The following is a 13,709-nucleotide window of genomic DNA, read 5'->3' as shown; positions in this document are numbered from 1 at the left end:
CCCTATGGAAGTCAGAACTAGGAACCACTTCTGACACATTAGGCTCCATCTAGCTAGCAGACCCTGCTTGCTGGCCTCATGAAGTCAGCCTTCACGTTAGGAAAACAGGTGGCAATGAACTGGAGCTCCAGGGGCCTCTGGGAACCCCAGGGAGCTGATGGGATTTGAGGGCAGCCTCCAGGGCAGCCTCCATCCTACACCAGGAGGGAACTTGGCAGTGGATTCCTCCCCAGCCAAGCCTTCAGATGAGAATCAAGCCCTGATGCAGACCAGCGTTGTGAGGCCCTAGGACTCTCAGCCAGGCCGACCCTGACTCACAGATGTTGTGCGTTGTTTTAAGCTGCAGCAGCAATGGATGATTAACATATGCTCCAAACCCTCACTGGCAAGTAATCTGCAATCACTGTCTTTCTAAACCCTCAAGGAGCTAAAACCCAGAGCCCCAGTACTTCTTTAATGCTCTGCTTCCATGGTGGGGTTAACCCCTGTGTCATCAGACTCTTTTTTTTTTTTTTTTTGGTTAAGGCTGAATGATGTGAAAGTAATTGCCTCCTCCTGGAAAAATAGAATACATTAAATGGCTATTTCCATTAAAAAAAAAAAATCTCTCTCTCAGGCCACCCTTCTAGAAGGTACAGGAACTGTAACAGAGGAGCCTGTTTTGTCTGCCCTAAGCCTGGAAGAGAAGAAAGGAGCTGCCTGCTGTATTCTGGGTCACTCTGCCACGCTGCACCTACAACGGGTCTTCCCTCCTTCAAGGAGCAGAAAAAATGGCAGCAAACAGAACAAATGAAGTTCAGGAGAAGAGAAAACGACAGACCAACAAACATAAAGAGGAGTGGCCCAGGTCACGGAGGCCTGCAGGGCATACGCCTTGCATGTGGATCTGAGATCTGGTCTTTGTGTCGTCACTCAAGGAGGGACTTCAGGGGCCAGTGCTGTGGCTCAGAGTTTCACTTGGAACACCTGCATGCCCCGTGGAGTGCTAGTAACAGTCCTGGCTGCTTGAGCTTCTTGCTAAAGTGCTTTGGAAGTGGTAGATGATGGCTCAGGTACCTGAGCCCCTGACACCCAGGCTGGAGACCCAGATGGAGTTCCTGACTCCTGACTTTGGCCTGGCCCAGCCCAAGCTGTTGCAGCCATTTGTGGGGTGAACCAGCAAATGGAAGCTCTCTCTCTCTGACTCTCCGTGTGTGTGCGTGTGTGTGTGTGTGTCTGCCTTTCAAATCAACCAACCAACCAGTTCTTGGGGAAAAAAAGAAATCACCAACTTAAAAAACTAATAGTGAAAAAAGGAAGGAGGGACCTCAAGGTGGCACCCTGTGAATTCCTCCTGTCCAGGCAGGGTTCAGGACCAGGCCCGAGAACCACCACCACCACCACCACCACCCCCCCCCCCAAGAAATGGAACCTGATTTCTGGCTTCTCACTCCAATGTCCACACTCAGCCTTGATGTTAGGTAACAGAGCAAGAGGTTCTAAAATAGTCTTTTAAGGCAGCGGAAGCATATCTGACTGGTGCAGCCAGGGGAAGATGGCAGAATGGACCCACTCCTGTGGAAGCCATTTTACACCTAACACGAGAAGGCTCCTCAAGGCCTACAGGCCCCAGCACACAATGGCTCTGCCTCCACAGAACACCCTCCCATTCCTCACTGGCAAGGATCTAGATTTACCCACTGTCTTTGGGAAGGTGCACCTGCCAATTCTGTTTCTGACAAAGTTGCAACAGTCTCCAAACAAAGTGCCTGATTCGCTCTTTGCCTCCAGTAACTTGGAGTTCAAGAGGAGGCCCTCTCCCTTCCTCCTTTCAGCACAGCCTGCTCCCAGTTACTCACAGGTAGTAAAGGTCACTGCTGTGTCCCCAACAAAGTTCTTCTGATTACGGGCTCAGCGTGGGCTCTGTGCGCATTCTTAATATAGCTACTCTGCCTTGGAATTAAGGCTGTGAACAGCCTCAAATGACTGCAAGAATGTGAGCAACACAGAGAGAGGGAAAAAGGTGAGGCTCGTGATACAATCCCTCTCCACAGAAAAAACCTTCTCCTCTATCTTTTGTGATGAATAAAACAGTAGCAATAATAAGGATGTCCCTGCACTCAGTGAACACTTTTAGTTTAATGAAAAAATAACTAGAGCAACAGTTTTAAACTGTTGTTATAGGGGAACCCTTTCCTCCCAGACCACCCCTATGCCAAACCCAAATAGAAGACTCAGAGACAGCTAGACCTACCCCTTATCTGAAAAAGGCCCACAGTGCCTCCCTGGCTAGCCCTGACCTCCCTGCCCCCTTCCGGCTGAGAACTCCCAGCTCCCAGGAACCACCTGACAGCCACTGGCCTACACAGACGGTTACAGTGTGGCAATCCAAGGACAAGCTACCAGGAAATTTTTAAGTGCAAGGGTGAAAAGTGAAGTGAGAAGAATTAGAGGAACAGAAGCCAGATGAGAAGTCCTGGAACAGGAAGGAAACTGGAACTGACCTATGACCTTGAGAAATGTGAACTCCAGGAGTCAGAGGCAGACACGCAGCCAGGTACTTCACTGCCACTGTGCTGCCCTGGCCCCAAGCACAGAGCGTGGCAACGAAGCACCTGCCTGGGCGTCAGCCCAGCGTGAGGGGGAACGGCCTGGCGGGGAAACTGATCAGGCCTGGTGGGGAAAGGTCTTGCCTGCTCGAGGACATGATGAGTGCCAGGGTTCTACACCATGGTGCGTGGCTGTAGTTTACAACCATTTATTACATAGCTGAGAAAGAGCCAGAAGAGAGGGTTCACAGGCTCCCAACACAAAGAAATGATAAACACTTAGGGAAATGGAAATGTTAATTGTCTTGATCATTACACACTATATGCACAAATCGAATTAGCATTGTACCCCCATAAAAATTGAAAACAAGAAACGTTCTATTGGGAGGAAATGCAGGAGCTTAAACACAGGCAAACCTGTTTTCTGCTGAGTCATCAGCAAGAGCAGGGCCAGGTGCGTCTGAGAAATCCCGCAGTTAGGGATTTAAAAGGATGAGGACCAGGGCTTAGATGTTCAGCTCTCATGGGTAGAAAGGAGTAGCGGGTTCTAGCACAGAAGAAAAGGCCACCTGCTGTGCTGCTGCCTGGCACACTGTACCTTGAATTCGACGTGAGGACTCTACACCTTCTCACTGAGGACACACCTGGATCCTGGAGGAAGACGTCCCAAGGGCTTTGATGGGGACTTCAGGCTCCTGGAAGGCAAGAAGAGCTGTCAGAGATGCTCTGTCCTAGAGCCGCAGAACCCCCAAGCATTCAGCCCAGCCCCACTGCAGGCAGGACACCCCAACTGCAACACCAACTGGAGACAGAGTGAATGGCAGGGAGAGACAAGAGGGTCCCACCGGGAGCACTAATAAGAAGGGATGCCAAGGGGAAGCTCCAACAGGAAGACGAGACACATGGACCAGATGACCTCCAGATCAGAGACTGCCATCTCCCCTCGACAAACAGCGTCTCCTATTGCAAAGGGGATGACGTGATAGCATCACATAGGCTATTTCTGCAAACCCAGGGCAGAGGCGACAGGCACAAGCCCTGAGCCCCTGCTAGGGGTGACAGGGAGCAAATCCATTCCTGACACAGGTACTGGGAAGCAAGATCACCAGGGATAGGAAACCTTAGCTGGTGTCTTCAGGAAACAGCCATACCCCAGTCTCTGTCATTGCCCATCTGGCCAAGGAGTTCACCTGAATATATCAGCTAACATAGGCAGGGCACTTCAAAAAGCACAGTATTTTCATAATCTGCATTTTCCATGTACTTGTTGAAGACTTCCATGTTGGCACAGAGAATATATACCTGCCCATATAAAACACAGCAGTCTGATGATTTGGATGGGGCTGAAGGTTGTCCCAAAAGCAGGACTTGGGGCCTGGAGGAATGGCCAGCAGTCTGAGAAGGAATGAGATGGAAGGTATGGATCCGGTGCTGACCAACTCCATAAAATCTAAAACACAACCCACGATCCCATGCCCCTAACTCAACATATTGCTATGTCTTGGTGGTCATGCTCTGTGGCAGCCCTGAGAAAAGCAAAGGCTGATAGATCCAGGTGACAGTCCACATGGACACAGACCTCCCACTGCTCAACAGAGAGATGGGCACCAAGGTGCTGGTTCTCATGCCAGTCTGTGTTGGCAGGACAGGAAGTAGCTGGAGACTTCAGGAAAGGCTTTTATAAGGAGGTCATGTTTGGAGGACCAGGTTTACTCACACAAAAAGAGCGGGAAGTCTTCAGAGAGGGAGAACTGACTTCAGAAATACAGAGGCTTGGGTGTAACAGATACAATAATGGTCCCAAAAGATGTCCCCATCCTGACCCCAGGAATCTTGTGACTGTGTCGGGTTGCACTGGCAGGAGAAAACAGGCACAGAAGGAATGAAGACACTGATCAGCTGACCTGGGGAGAGGGGGAGCACCTTGGAGAGGAGACCCCTATGATCATGATGGTGCTGAGAGCAGAGAGGAGGGAGAAAAGCTAGCATCAGAGGGACACCACAGGAGAAGGACGCCACCAGCCACTGCTAGCTTTGAATGCCTTCGGGGACCGCCGCCAAGAGTGCAGGCAGCCTCTAGGAGCAGGGAAAGACAGGGAGGTAGACTGTTACATGCTCCCTGGCAACACCTTGACCTGTGCCCATTTCCAACTTCTCACCTCCAGACTGTATGGTTATGTTATTCTGTTTTAACTCAGTAAAAATAATAAATAAAAAAGAAGTTTAGACTTTGAAAAAAGGCTAGAAAACTATCAGAGTGCTGAGGGCACAGTCATCCAAATACTTGTGACTAAGTCAAGGACAGTGCACTTTATTCTTAAGGGAAGGGAGTACAGCCAAGAGCCATGTGCAGAATCTGTCCCTTAGGAAGATGACTCTGGCATAAAAGGGCAGAACCTAAAAGGGAAACTACTGACACTTGTTGCCAATAATGAAATCCAAACACTGAAGAAAAAAAATTTAAATTTGAAAAATCTGAGCTCTCGACAGCTCCCTAAACCTTGAGCTTCCCAAATGACACTGGGGCAATATTAACAAATGTAAAGTTTTAATTATTATTTATTTACATTTTATTTGAAAGGCAGAAAGAGAAACAGACAGAGAGATCTCCTATCTGCTGGTTCACTCCCTATATGCCCACGACAACCGTGGGTGGGCCAGGCTGAAGCCAGGAGCTGAGAACTCCATCCAGGTCTGCCATGCAGATGCAGGGACCTAACTGCTTGGGTTATCCCAGGGTGCACATCAGCAGGAAGTTGGAATCTGGAGTGAAGCCAGGACTTGAACCTGGGCACTGCACTATGCAATGTGTCTTATGCAATGTCTTAAGTGCTGCATCAAATGATCACCTCTCCCATATACTTTCACCCATCCCTAGATGATTTATAATACCAGATACAATGTAAATGCTAGGTAAATAGCTATGAAAAGTGTATAGTTTAGGGAACAATGACCAAAAAACGAGTGTGTATGTGTTCAGTGCACATGCAATTTCTTTTGTTTCACTGTTGGTTGACTCCACATATGTAGAATTTAAAGATACAAGAGGGCTGACATATCTGATGAATGGTACCCACACTTGGAATATCCAAATAATTCAATAAAACAATAATTCAATTAAATAGGATCACACACAGGTATATGATCAATTCAAAGTACAAAAGAGACCCACATATTTTAGAGTCCAAAAAGCTCACTGGGGGTAGGCATTTGGCCTAGCAGTTAAGACGCTGCTTGGGACACCTGCATCCCAGAGTGCCTGAGTTCGGGTTCCAGCTCTGCTCCCAATGCCAGCTTCCTACTAATGTGTACCCTAGAAGGCAGCAGACGGTGGCTCAAGTAGCTGGGTCCCTGTCACCCACGTGGGAGACCTGGATTGAGCTCCCAACTCGCAGCTTCGGTCCCAAGCCAGGGACCATTCTGGGAACCAGCAGATGGGAGATGTCTCACCCTGCCTCTCTGCCTGTCAAGTAAAAATGAATAAATACATGTGTTTTCATTTGTGTTTTTTTAAAAGCTCATTACTATGCCTTCAGATTCCACAGTGGAACCATGCACCCACCTGTCAAGTTTTGGTGCAGCATCAAAAGGAGTATCCATAGTTTTTGAAAAGGCAACACCAGGGAGGCCATTATTTTCTTTACATATTTCAACCAAAATTATTTCAAGTTGTTCTCCACGTTAATTTCTAATGGGTAAAGATGGATAGATATCACTCCCATCAGAAAAAGCTCCCGGGTGTCCTCGGGAATTTTTTAAGAGCAGCAGGGAGCCGGTCCTCAGCCCAGACAGTTTGGGGACCAGAGCTTGCAGGGCTGCCTGATGAACTGAAGGCAGCCAAGCTCAGCATTCGCCCCACAGCAGCAAGGCTGCTTTCCTGCTCCATTAGGCATGAATTAAGCAGCATGCCATCGTGATTCCTGCTCCAGCCACACTTGCCTGTCATGGTGTAAAAGCGGTTAATGCTAAACTTACAAGTTTAAGAAAGGCATGCCATACGTTAATCCAGGACAAACTGATCAGGATTAATGGGACTGGAATGCATAGCGAATAAATGCATTAGGAATGCTTTTCTTAAACCCAGGAATGTTCCAACCGACTTATTCTAACTTTTCGTATTTGAGAATTCCTTTGTTAAAAAGCAAAAACAGCAGAGTAATGAAAATGCTATACTTCGTGACTTAAGAATTTCATTTCATTATTTCATAAATACAGCCAGCAGCATTCCAGCACTGCCTCTGACCAGCTTCCAGGAGCATGTGGGAACTGTAAAAATGGGATTGTGACACCATGTGGCTGTACCGTAACATATTAATAGCAAACACCTGGCACACCAAGGCCAACTACGTACATAAAATAACCTGAAAGCATCAGCAAACATATCCCACTTTACAATTTGTAAATCAGAAGCAGTCAGATCTTCCCATGAGGTTTAGTGATGGGAACTGCTGCAAATGCCTTTCGACTTATTTTATTCAACATAATAGCCAACTCTGGGGCAACTTATGCAACTGCTTTGCCTGTGGATGCATCCTTACACTAGTCTTCATTCACCAAATATGTCTTCAATGCCAAGGACAGTTCTAGAACCTGGAGGTGCAATAGTGAACTTCCTAGGCCAAAATCCCCATCTCAATGGCATTTACGTTGTATTACTGAGAATATTTCCTAAAAAAAAAAAGGAAGGATGAAACACTAAACGGATGTGACAAACTTCTGATCTCACAAAGCAACTACAAGAGATCATGAGAAATAAAGGGCATCCTCACCACACAAGCAGGTGCCCCAGTCCACAACAAGGGCAGCTATTATGGTTTTTGGCAACTGGAGCCAGGGAATCTGACAAATGAAGCCTGCTACCTACAACCATACTTCAAGGCTGGTAAGGGATTCATGTTCAGTCTACGGGCTTCTGCTTCAATCAATAACTCTGGCAAGGAATGGCTGTTTAGGCTGGCAGTTAAAATGCCAGTTAAGATGTCCACATCCCATTTCAAAGCGTTTGGTTCAAAATTCAGCTCCTGTTCCTGACTTCAGCTTCCTGCCAATAAACACCTGGGGAGACAGTAAGAGATGGTTCACCCGGATGATCACTGACATCATAAATAAGAGTGTCAATGGTTAAATCAACAACAGGAGTCACTGTGCACTTGCTCCCCATGTAGGACCTCTGTCCTTAATGAGTTGCACTATGAGAATTAATAGTAAAACTAGTCTTTAAACAGTACTTTATACTTTATGTGTCTGTGTGGGTGCAAACTGTTGAAATCTTTACTTAGTATAGAGATGATCTTCTGTATATAAAGATAATTAAAAATGAATCCTAATAAAGAATAGGATGGGAGAGGAAGTAGGAGGTGGGATGGAAGTGGGGGTGGGAGGATGGGTATGGGGGGGAAGAACCACTATAATACAAAAGCTGTACCTATGAAATTTATATTTATTAAATAAAAGTTTTTCAAAAAAAAGACTGGCTCAAGGGCCTGGGTCCCAGTCACACAGGTGTAAGACTGGATTGGGTTTGCAGTTCCCAGCTTCAGACCAGCCCAGCCACAGTAGCTGCAGTCATGTGAGGAGTGCCAGGGGATGGGAACTGAGTTCCTTTGGGATAGCCTAGGTCCTACAGCATAGCCACGAGGACTCCCAAGAGAATGGTGTGTGTATGTGTCTGTTTGTGTGTGCATGCGCGCCAGTCTTAGAAGGAGGACTTTAGTAGTTTATAAAAGCACATGACTGTAGCTTACTAACTGGAAGTTCAATTTTTCTTTTGGCATGAATACTATTTTGAAATTTCCATGTCAGTTTGTTATGTTTGTTAAGAGGGACCATTGGCTTAGAGGCTCAAATAACTTGGCTGTTCCAGGAAAGAGAAAGAGGATGGATAAGGTCCTATGTATCCCTATGAGCACAGGCCTCCAATACTCACCAAAGATCTCAAAACTGGGGCCAGTACTGTGATGTAGTGGGTTAAGCCGCTGCCTGCAGCATCGGCATCCCATAGGGCCCCGGTTTGAGTCCCCACTGCCCTACTTCTGATACAGCTCCCTGCTAATGTGCCTGGGAAAGCAGCAGAGGATGGCCCAAGTGCTTGGGCCCCTGCACCCATGTGGGAGACCCAGAAGAAACTCTAGTTCCTGGCTTTGGTTTGCCCTGGGTCCTAGCCATTGTGGCCATTTGGGGAGTGCACCAGAAGGAAGATACCCCCCCTTCCTCTCTTTGAAATAAATAAAATAAATCTTTAAAAAAGAAACTCCCAATTGTCCTCTAAGGCTCTCCCAGACCCAAATCCTTCCCCCCTTCTTCCTGAACTGATCCTGCAACACGGACACCACAGGGAAGGCATGGAGAACTGGCCATCCCACGGCTGGTGGCTGTCCCGGCCAATCCTCTAAGAACTGATGGTTCCAGAGAGGCTTCCTGAACCACAGGAACTTGGGCAGGATCCCCACTACCCTTCAGCCTTCCAGTCTCAGTCAGGCACATTTTAATCTTACCCTGAAGAAATACCTGAAGTCGTATACTCATGAGGGGCAGACTGGATGGTGAGAGAAACCACAAGGCTTGCACGCACTGTGTCACGCTCCCTTGCACGCCACCTGACCTGCCGCTGCTGACATCCGAGGTTCTACTGCAGCACACAGCAGTCCCACCGGCTCCATCTTCCACCCATAGGGAGCAGATTTTACAGCTACAACCCAACAGTTCTCCCGGCAACCTCGGAAAGCATCCCAGTCAACACTTCACCTCTTCTCCTGATTCTTTTATTATTTTACTTTTTGCAGAGACAGATAAAATTATACCTGTATATTTATTATGTATGATATTTTTAAATATATGTACACTGTAGAATTAATTACTAAGTCTGGCCAACTGACGTAGGCTTTACCTCACAGTTACCATTTTGGTGGCCTTGTCCTAATTTCTAATGTCCATTCCGATTCCACTTTTAATGGTATCCACTCCAGTTCGTATCCTCTCCCTAAGGTGGCAAAATTTCATTGTAAAAGCTGTCTGAAAGACTATACAATCTATACAGACATTTGTGGTTCTAAAATACTTACGGGATGGGGGGTGGGGGGAGAACTACAAATTCTAAAGGAAACATGGTCAAGAAAAAAAGATATTTCTCTCCCAGCCAATGAGATGACAGAGAACCTCTTTATTTGACACCTGAGAGTGTGCAAAATGAAATCCAAAATTCTAAGAGGTGGAAGGTAGCAATGAGGAACCTCAAGCAGAAATCCTCTGGGCTTATAAAAGGATAAAGTGACCAGGGCAGGAGGACAGTGGAGAGAGGCGTAGGCATAGTGACCAGGGCTGGATGAGGGGAAGGTGGGGGGACGACATGGATTTTCCATGCGGTCATTTCTTTCCTGCACCTTACATGCTCTCGCCCACCCACCACCCTCTGAGTCCCACCTGTGGCCCAGCACCGTGAAGTCAGTTACACTACCCAGTGCCGACCCCATACACAAAGGCTTAAGTTTCTGTGAAGCACCTACTGCATCATCAAATGTGTGTGCCCGTTCCCAAGGCACCACAGGCCTATGGTCTCATTCAGTACAGGAACCACGCCTCTGATGGTTAAACAGCTCTGTCATTCACCCTCCTATACACAGGAAAAAGGCCGCTGTGGAAAGGGGGTGTGAAGGAGAGTCTTGGCTCCACGCTCAGCCTGTCTCGCTCTCAATCCACTCTGATGCTCCAGTACGTTTGCTGCTCCTGAAATCCACAGGAGACTTACCGTGGGGCCCGCAGGGCAATGGGCCATGGCGTAATTACAGTGGAGTTTAATCACACACAAGCCTGCTCCTCCCACTCAGCAAACACAGCAAGATGCACAGATAGCACAGCTTCTGAACATGACTTTGGTTTTAATCTCTGCTAACCCACTGACGAGCTGAATGAACTTGGGCAGATTATTCCCCATCTCACTTTCCCTTTCTTCACTTCTCCAAAGGGGAAACCATTGTTGAGCTCACAGAATTGTTTGGCGAGGGGGAGCATATATATATATATATATTAGGCATTTTTGAAATGAACACATTCTGAGGGAATTTCTCTAAATAAATGATGCAATTCCAAAAACACTTTCTCTTCATTTCATTCTATTCTTCAATCACATGCTGACATTTGGGAATTTCTCTAACCAAGCAGGTAATGCGCAACACAAACAGAAAAATACAGCCAGGAGGAGCCGCTATTTAAAGAAATCCTTCAGTTTAAGGCAAGAATTGTTTGAAGCGTGAATAATCGACTTGATTACGCGCTTTGTCAATATTTTAGGGCCATCTGGGGCACCCATCCTGAATTTGCACATTCGCTTTTTCTGTCTGCCAGGGACTCCACCCAGAGTATAAAACCCAGTCTCCACCGATGAGAAGGTAAGGGAGCTACTTGGAAGCCCAGGGTTAGCTGCGAAATGAGCAATGGATAGAGAAAGGCAGCCTGGGGGAAGCATAGGGTGGCGTGAACAGACCTGGCTTGGAGTGGTCAGGGGAGCAGGCACTCCCTGGACGGAAGCTGGAGCAGCTCTAAGGGCCCAGGGGCAGCTCAGCCCCTGGCCTCACGAGGGCTGGAACTGCAGCTCTGCTGTGTGGGGACCGTGTCACACCTTCTGCAAAATCTCTTCCAGCCCTGTGCCAGCTGCCCTTGGAAGCACACACTCCATGGCCCCCACTTACACGTCTCCCATGACTCAGCAAATATAATCTATGGTCCCTTATACACAGGGTCCCCTGTGCCAGCTGCCAGGGCCCACTTGGATCTATCGATCCACCAGGAAAATAAGCCTCTTTGGCACCTGCCTGCTTCTCGCAGAGGAACCTGGGAAGACAGCACTCCCCATGCAGGCCTGCAGCACTCTCCCCAGGATGCAGGCCATATTCCACCTGCTAGTTCCCTTCTCCCAGCATGTTCTAAAACAGCTGCACCTACACAGAAGAGTCCTATGGGTGTGGGCCAACAAGCCATCCCTATACCTAACCCTCATCACTCCCAAAAGGCAGTGGTGGGTTCATTAAGCTACCTCTTGGCCAAGCAAGGCCAAAGCCATTTTCTCTTTCGGGACCAGAGAAACTGGGCCATCAAAGCCTAAAATGGAGGTCAGCATTGCCACATAGTGGCTAAAGCTGCCACCTGCAATGCCAACATCCCATTTGGGCACCAGTTTGTGGCCCAGCTGCTCTACTTCCCATCCAGCTGACTGCTAAAGGCCCTGGGAAAAGCAGCAGCAGATGGGCCTCTGCCACCCACATGGGAGACCTGGAAGAAGCTCCTGGCTCCTGGCTTTGGCCTGGTGCAGCCCCAGCTGTTGCAGCCATCTGAGAAGTGAAATAGCAGATGAAAGATTCTCTCTCTCTCTGACTTTCAAACAAATAAATCTTAAGAAAAACAAAAGAGGATGGCAGTGATATCAGTGAACTACACACTTCAAAGTGGTTACAGTGGTAAATTATGTGCATTTTACCACTCTCAAAATGCTTATAATCCAAAAACAACATTCAAGACCAAAAGGTTCCTCAAAAAGTTAAGCATAGAGGCACAAAATGTTTGATCCAGCAATCCCACTCCTAGGTATATTCCCAGGATAGGTGAAAGCCTGCATCCATACAAAAACCTGTAGCCAAAAACCAGAAACAACCCAACCACTATCAACTGATGAATCAGGGGGTACACAGAATATGGCAAACTCATGTGATAGAATATTATTTGGCCATGAAAAGGATCAGAGCTCTGACATATGCTACCACATGGATGAATGCTGAAGTCATGATGCAAATGAATGAAGCCAGCCCCCAAAGGCCACAGGCTGTGCTAGTTCACTTACATGAAATGTCCCAAATAGAGATGGAAAGGAGATTAGTGGTTGCCTTGGGCTGGGGTGGGCATGGGAGGAGGGAAGGGAGAGTGATACCTCATGGTACAGGGTTCCATTTAGGGGTAGTGAAAATGCTCCCAGATTGCGGCGATGGCTGCATGACTCTGTGACTACACTAAAAACCCATGAAGTTACATTTTATGTAGGTGAACACTAGAGTAGGCAGATCATATGTAATAAAGTTGCTTTTACAAGAATCCCACTCCACAGGGACCAAAGTATGGTTTTTCTATTACCCTTGCCCAGGTAGACTCAACAATCTCTACAGCAGTTCCTGGCTCAAGCTGTAGTTTCTCCCACACACTTCAATTCTGCTGCAAGTTGAACCTCTACCTCCCAAAATCAATCATTATTGCTTGGCTGCAGTTGGTAAAAGGTTCTTCACTCTGCTTGCACACACCGTTTACCATATGCAATACTCACTTTGCTTGTGGAGTTTCGCAAATGTGAAATTAGCTCCTATGTAATAAAGCCTCCCCTCCCGACCCATGCGGCTCCATCTGTGACACTGCAAACATAGCCCCAGTTTTAATATGTAGTTTAAATATTTCATGGTGGCAGGACACAGAATAACAAACTTGAGAGGATGGTGGCGTCTGTTGGTGTAAATAGTGCAACATACATAGACTGAAGCTTTCAGCTCCTAACAGGGTGAAGGGAGATGGATAGCAGCCCCTCCCACTCTGTGAACATACAGTCCAAGCTCTGGAAGGGAAGGCAAAATAAAACCTCATCAGCCTTTGGCACAATCTTTAACATATAAATGTTTTAAGCAATTAAAAAGAGGTAGGATGTTACTGACAATTATATATTAAAGTACTGAATTTCTAGTAGTTAAGTATTTATATTAGTTTGCAATATTGTGCCATCAGTAATTATTTTAGAGGCAATATTATGTTCCTTTTCAGGGGAGTGGCTGCATTCTCATCTATCACTGGGGAGTACATTCTTTATACTGCTTTTGAAATTAATAGTAGAATATTAAGAGTACAAATAGATTTAGGAAACAATAAAAACACTGCATGTGCAAAAAAAAAGAAAGGAAGCCAGGGTAGGTAGGTGGTTAGCTTAGTGATTAAAATGTCACTTTGGGATGCCAGCATTCCACATTGGATTGCCTGGGTTTGAATCTTGGCTTTGCTCCTGATTCTTGCTAATGTACAACCACATGGGAGATCTGGATTAAGTTCCCAGTTCTTGGCTTTTTGTGCCTGGCCTAGTCCTCCACTACTGCAGACATCTGGGCAATGAACCAGCTGAGGGGAGATGCATGTGTCTGTCTGTCTGTCTCTCTCCTCCTC

The 13,709-nt window shown here is 47.0% G+C and overlaps 1 protein-coding gene across 4 annotated transcripts in view; it reads right to left on the bottom strand.

The window, feature by feature from the left end:
• The window catches only part of SLC7A1 (solute carrier family 7 member 1), an 87,921-nt gene that overhangs the window by 38,024 nt on the left and 36,188 nt on the right, over positions 1–13,709 (bottom strand). For all 4 annotated transcript variants that reach the window (XM_062194419.1, XM_062194422.1, XM_062194418.1 and 1 more), the window contains one exon: positions 3,127–3,223. The gene's annotated coding sequence lies outside the window, so the exon portion shown is untranslated. The remainder of the gene's footprint in view (positions 1–3,126; positions 3,224–13,709) is intronic.

The sequence above is a fragment of the Lepus europaeus genome, chromosome 6, assembly GCF_033115175.1.
Source record: "Lepus europaeus isolate LE1 chromosome 6, mLepTim1.pri, whole genome shotgun sequence".
Taxonomy (NCBI): domain Eukaryota; kingdom Metazoa; phylum Chordata; class Mammalia; order Lagomorpha; family Leporidae; genus Lepus; species Lepus europaeus.
Note: the sequence above shows the minus strand (reverse complement) of the source record. Positions and strands in the feature narration are given on the sequence as shown.